At 41.8% G+C, this 6,480-nt stretch overlaps 1 pseudogene; it reads left to right on the forward strand.

The window, feature by feature from the left end:
- Positions 1 to 1,564: 1,564 nt before the first annotated feature.
- On the forward strand, positions 1,565 to 1,716 carry LOC129064486 (uncharacterized; annotated as a pseudogene).
- The last annotated feature ends 4,764 nt before the right edge of the window (positions 1,717 to 6,480 follow it).

Here is a 6,480-nt window from a genome sequence, read left to right on the forward strand (position 1 = left end):
GGCTGGGTCCCCGGTGGATTGGGACATGTGAGAAAAGCAACAAATCCATGTTTCTATTACATATCAATGATTTTCTCCCTCTTTCTCCCTTCCTCCCCCATCTCTAAAAATGAATAAATAAAATCTTAAAAAACAAAAACAAACCCGCAAAGCTGTCATTCCCCAGAGCATTTGAAATCTTGCTTCCAGGCAATGTCATCAGTTTGGCTCAAACTCATAAAAGTTCTCCACAGGTTTGAACATGGACAAAAGTATGTCCTGACAATGAACATTTAAATGTTTTGAGGGCCTCCTTTATTATTTTCACCCATTTTACATATTGACATTCTACATAATGTCAATACATAATACATTATATTAAATTATATATTATATTAAAATATTATATACATAATATTTTATTTTAATAAAAGATTACTGCCAACAGCCTGTAAAAATACATTGAAAAATTGTTTGCTGAACTGGATTTATGGTCTTTGGCTTTTGCAATTTCCTTCTACTCTTCATTTATGTTTTTGTCCAGTAAGTATTTGCAGACCTCTTTTCCATGTGGCATCCCCACAGCTACAGCCACCTGTGTGGGACATCTTCAAGCTTCCACCCTGCATAGATGGCTCCCGCCCCCTGAGCTCTCTCTCCCTGTGTTGTCCCTGGCACTTACTGTCTATACCAGTCCTTAGCTCTTTCTGGACAAACTGGGGATGCTTTGTTTCCCTAAGCGTGAGCTCCCTGGGCGTGAAAACTGGAGCTGACGTTTCTTTTCTTTTGGCCAAGTCAGTCCTTGATGAATTAAATTTTACCTTCAGAAGAGACAAACTTAGCTTTAACAAAAGCAGCGCCAGTGGAATGTTTTTGGGCGATGGGAGGGCTCCCCACCCACTCCACACCCACTCCCCACCCCGCTGACCTTTCGCTGTCACTCACTCCACCCTGGCGGGGAAGCGTTCCCTCCCGCCACCGCTGCGGCTCCTTTCTACGGCCTTGCAGCTGGGGCCCCTCACGCCGCGGACAAAGGGGTTTGTTGTCCCCTCGGGGCATGGGCCTTTCCCTGCTGGCTGCCTAGAGGCCTCTGCTGAGGCTAGGGCGGAGCGCACCCGCGTGTAATGCTGCGGTCCCCGCGTGTGGCCCCCTGCGGCTTAGTGGGCCCGTAGAGACTCCCCAGGGCCCACCCTCCCTCGACCCCATCCCCGACCACGGCCGGAGCCTCCCCTGGGCGACCTCGTGGAAAAAAAGTCCCAGAATTTTTTAGCGCGTTCGAGCAAATTTCAAGCACAGCCATTTATCTGGATGGGAATGTAAAAGTCCTTTCACTCCTTTCTTGATTCGGCGGCTTCCTCCTCCTGTGTCTTAGGTAGCGTTCAAACAGCTTCCTCCTCCCCACCTCCGTTCTCCCCGCCCCCCGCCCCCCGCCCCCCCCAAGTAGTAACAGGAATTTAGGGAAAAGGAGAAGAGGCGTGCCTAACATTTACAGAACTTGCCTACGCGCCAGACACTCTTCTAGGCACTTACATACTTTCTTTCAGGTAATCCTCAAGAGGACTAGTGAAATAAATATTGTTTTCCTATCTCTTCTCGGCCTTTTGGCTAAGATCAAGTGTAGTACCTCTTCTTATCAGTTTAATACATATTCTTTTCCCATTCTATCTTTTCATGCTTAGAAAACTGAGGTTAGAAGTTTTCCTCTCATTGCCCTAGGCCCTGGTTAATAACTTCTTCATCCACCAAATCCTTCCATTATAAATTTTACTAGACTCTCCCTTTACTCCCATGTCCATTTAATGAATATTTGTTCAGTGCCTACGATGTGCTAAGGTGCTTAGGATACTGTAATGAATAAAACAGACAAGACCTCTGTGCTCACACAACTTATATCGGGGGATGGGGATGACAATCACAACTAGCGATTATAATTACAAAGGGGGAAGGAGAGCTGGCAAGACAAATTCCCCAGGTGCTGGGTGAGGGGAAAATGTGTCTAGAAAAACCCAAGTACATGTGTGAATAAGGTGTATGATGAAGTAATGTACAGAACCACATACATAGAGATAGATTATTCGAGAAACATTTAAAAATATAGTTTGTTCAATATATGGTGTTGGGACAATGATTAACGATTTGGAAAAAAAGAAATTTGGCCCTTGCTGGTGTGGCTCAGTGGACTGAGTGAACCAAAAGGTTAGTGATTCAATTCCCAGTCAGGGTACATGCCTGAGTTGCAGGCCAGGTACCCAGCTGAGAATGTGCGAGAGGCAACCAACTGATGTTTCTCTGACACAATGATGTTTCCCTTCCTCTTTTTTTTCCTCTCCCTTCCCCGCTCTCTAAAAAATAAATAAATAAAATCTTTAAAAAAGAAAAAAATTTGGATCCATATCTCACAAGATACATTTATCTCAAAATGAAACACTAAAAAATAAACTTTAGAAACACCAGAAGAAAATGTAGGTTTTTAAAAATAATCTTGGAGTGGGAAATCCTTTCTAAGTGTGTGACACAAAACCCAGAAGCCACGCACAAATACATGCTCACATAGACACAACAACCACAACAAAAAAAATACCATATACACCACATATCAGAGACAAAGGAATCATTTCCTTAATACAAAATGAGTGCTTACAGCCCTGGTCGGGTGGCTCAGTTGGTTGGAGCATCATCCCATACACCAAAAGGTTGCTGGTAAGATCCCCAGTCAGGGCACATACCTAGGTTGTAGGCTCCTTCACAGTCCAGGTTTTCATATGGGAGGCTTCATCTCTCTCTCTCTCTCTCTCTCTCTCTCTCTCTCTCTCTCTCTCTCTCTCTCTCTCTCTCTCTTTCCTTCCCCCCTCTCTAGAATCAATAAACATATCCTCATGTGAGGACTGGGGGAGAAAAAAAAAAAGAGTACTTACAAATTTGAAACAGAAGGCCAACAACTTAGTAGAAAAATACATGACAAACAGTTGACAGCAAAGAAAATCAAAATGGCTCTTAAACACCCGGAAAGATGCTTCATTCATAAGAGAAATGCAAAGAGAGAGAGAGAGACAAACTGAAATTATAGTGAAATACGGTCTCATCAGATAGGCAAAACTCACTGAAGGAAGGCAACTTGGCAACATCAACCAAAATTAAAGTGGACATTCCTTTGACTCAACAATTTCTATTTTAGGAATTTTCTTATAGAAATATTCCTATAATAATGAGATAATATACCTAGAAAATTCATTGCAACACTATTTGTAATAACCAAGTATTTCCAACAACCTAAATGTCTATCAATAGGGAACTTGTTACATAAGCTGACATCATGCAAAGGAGTGGAGATGTATACGTACAGCTGGGGGAAGTCTTCACAACGTGGAGGCTCTGTAGGGTATGCTAGATTGGAATTACATATATAAAATGAGGCTGGGGACCAGGACCAAGCTCCAAAGGCGCAGCTGGAGCAGTGACAGAAAGCGCAGGAGCAGAGCTGGGGACCGTGGCGAGCCCCGAAGCCAGAATTAGGGGGCCCGGACAGGGACCAAACTCGAAAGGCCTGGCTGGGATGGTGACTAAGTGAGGGAGCAGGGCCAGGAGGAGACTTGAGAGGCTGGAGCTGGGGAGCAAGGCCAAGATGGGAAGGTGTAGCAGAGGCCGTCAGAATCCTGGGGGCCGTGTTCGGGGCCGGAGCCCAGAACATGGCAGAGAGCTTGGCTTCTACCTTTCAATACTTAACAATGTTTTTTGATGCATATGCATGAGAATAATTTGTAGATGTGAAATAATGTTAAAGGGCATGTTGAATTTTTTGTTTTGACTGATAGTGACAAATTGTTCCCATAGAGGCTGAGTTGACAGTCCTATCAAATATCATTCATTTTTAAAATAGCAGTTGATAAGGAACATAATCAGGACGCACCCCAACTGGGGATCAAACCCATGACCTGGGTATGTGCTCTGACCAGCGATCTAACCCATAACCTTTTGATATATGGGCCAATTCTCCAACCTAGCCACCCAGCCAGGGCTGGACAATGGAAACTTTTAAGGGTAGTTGCTCCTGGGGAGGGACTGGGGTCTGAAGGCAAGCAGACTTCATGTGCTGCATATATACTTTTGTACTGCTTGAGTTTTTACCATGTGCAAATACATATTACCTATTAAAAAAAAGTAAGTCCCAAATATGTATTAATAAATAAAACCTTCAATTAAAAGTAAATAAATAAATAAATAAAATGAAAACAGTAATTGTACCTGATGTACAGGGCTGTTGTGAAGGTTAAATGAGTTAACAGAAATACTGAAAGTACTTAGAACAGTATCCAAAATATATACCATTAACTATTTTCTTATACATATTGTTAATAAAAAGAACAAGGGGCTAAACGGCATGTACAATAATTTTTATAAAAGAAAAGTAGCCCTGGCTGTTGTGGCTCAGTGGACTGAGTGCTGGCCTGTGAACCAAAGGATTGCTGGTTCAATTCCCAGTGAGGGCACATGCCTGGGTTGAGGGCCAGGTCCCCAGTCGGGGATACACGAAAGGCAGTCACACATTGATGTTTTTTTCCCTCTCTTTCTCCCTCCCTTCCTCCTCTGTAAAAGTAAATAAATAAAATCTTAAAAACAAACAAAAAATAAAAATAAATTAAAATAAATTTTAAAAAAAAGAAAAGTAAACCATTACCATTGTGGCTCACTTGGTTGGGCATCATCTCACAAAGCGAAAGGTTGTTCTTTGGATTCCCAGTCAGGACACATGCCTGGGTTGCAGATTTGGTCCCTTCTGGTGGGGAGGTTAGGGGCTTAGGAGTGGCAACCAATTGATGTTTCTCTTTCTCATCCATGTTTCTCTCCCTCTCTTTCTCCCTCCCTTTCCCTCTCTCTCAAAATAAATAAAATAGTTTTCAAAAAAAGAAAAATAAGCATATGGGTAAAATGTCCTTAAAAACTTCATAAATCACTAACAGTGGTTGCTCCTAGAGAGAGTACCTGAGGGGCCAGGGGCAAGGCAACTTATTTTCACTGTCTACCTTTCTATACCTTTTTCATTTTTTACCATGGGTATTCGACATCTATTTGGAAAGATAAGTTAATTTTTTAAATAGAAAAATATCAATCAGAAACACATAAAAAAGTAATTAAATTTTATGAGATGTAGAAATTCTCTTCCAATCTTTCCCATTAGTGAATGATTTTTCAGATACTTGCTCCACACTTTCAAATTATTGATGAAGCATAGTGCTTGCACCTCAAAGTGTATGTGCTCCTCAGAGCAGCAGCCTCCATATTACCTAGGAACTTGTTAGAAATGCAGAATCTCAGGCCCCACCCCAGACCTACTGAATCAATCTACATTTTAACAAGATTCTTAGGCAATTTGTCTGAAGGATCTTGAAACAATGAGCTAGCCCTGGCTAGTGTGGCTCAGTGGATTGAGCGCCAGCCTGTGGATTGAAAGGTTGCTGGTATGGGTACATGCCTGGGTTGAGGGCCAGGTCGCTGGTTGGGGGCCTGTGAGAGGCAACTGATCAATGTTCTTTCCCTTACACTGATGCTTCTTTCCCTCTCTGTGTCCCTCCTTTCCCCCTCTCTCTAAACATGAATACATAAAAGCTTTTAAAAACACACACACATTGAGCCAGAAGACATAATAAAACACAAAGAGACACAAAACGAAAACACTGCTCTACTCTTGTCTCTAATGTTTGAACCCCATCCTTTCAAAATTGCTGTGGTTAGACAATTCAAGAAAACAAATTGCTGAGTGAAAGAAGGCATGCAAAATAATCCAACCTATATGACTCCATTTATATAAACTTCAAGAGTTACACTAATCATGGTGTTAGAAATCAGAATACAAGTTACCTTTGGAAAGGAGGGAGGAGGTAAACAGCGGCAGGACCCATGGGTGAGCACTGGTAATGTTGCTGGTTATATATAGATCTGTTTGTGAGAAATCTTTTTTTTTAATAACTTTTAAAATGTATTGAATTTAGAGAGAGAAAGGAAAGGAAAAAGAGAGGAGAGAAACATCAATTTGTTTTTTCACTTATTTATGCATTCTTTGTTTGATTCATGTATGTTTCCTGCTTGGAGATCAAACCTGCAACCTTGACACATTGAGACAATGCTCTAACCAACTGAGCTACCCAGCCTAGGCTCTTTGTGAGAATTCTTAAGGTCTATACACTTCTGATTGGTGCACTTTTTAAAAATATTATACTTCATAAAAAGGTCTTTAAAAATTCCACTATTATCTCCGACCTCAAACCCCTTGACCATGCCTGTTTTGGGGGAAAGCAAGGTTCATGAGAAAAATATACCAAGCTAATAAATTATCTACACTGATTTAATTACTGATAGGTAACTCCCACACACTTATGTCAGAATTCCCCGTGCATTTTAAAAGGTGCCTACTATTGACTGCATTCAGCCAAAAGATGACATGATCACAATAGAGCTTCAGGGTACCCTCTGGAGCAGTGGGCGTAGAGCAAGCACAGACTCTAC

The sequence above is a fragment of the Pteronotus mesoamericanus genome, unplaced genomic scaffold (genome assembly GCF_021234165.1).
Source record: "Pteronotus mesoamericanus isolate MK-2021 breed Mesoamerican mustached bat unplaced genomic scaffold, CSHL_Meso_final contig_164, whole genome shotgun sequence".
NCBI lineage: Eukaryota > Metazoa > Chordata > Mammalia > Chiroptera > Mormoopidae > Pteronotus > Pteronotus mesoamericanus.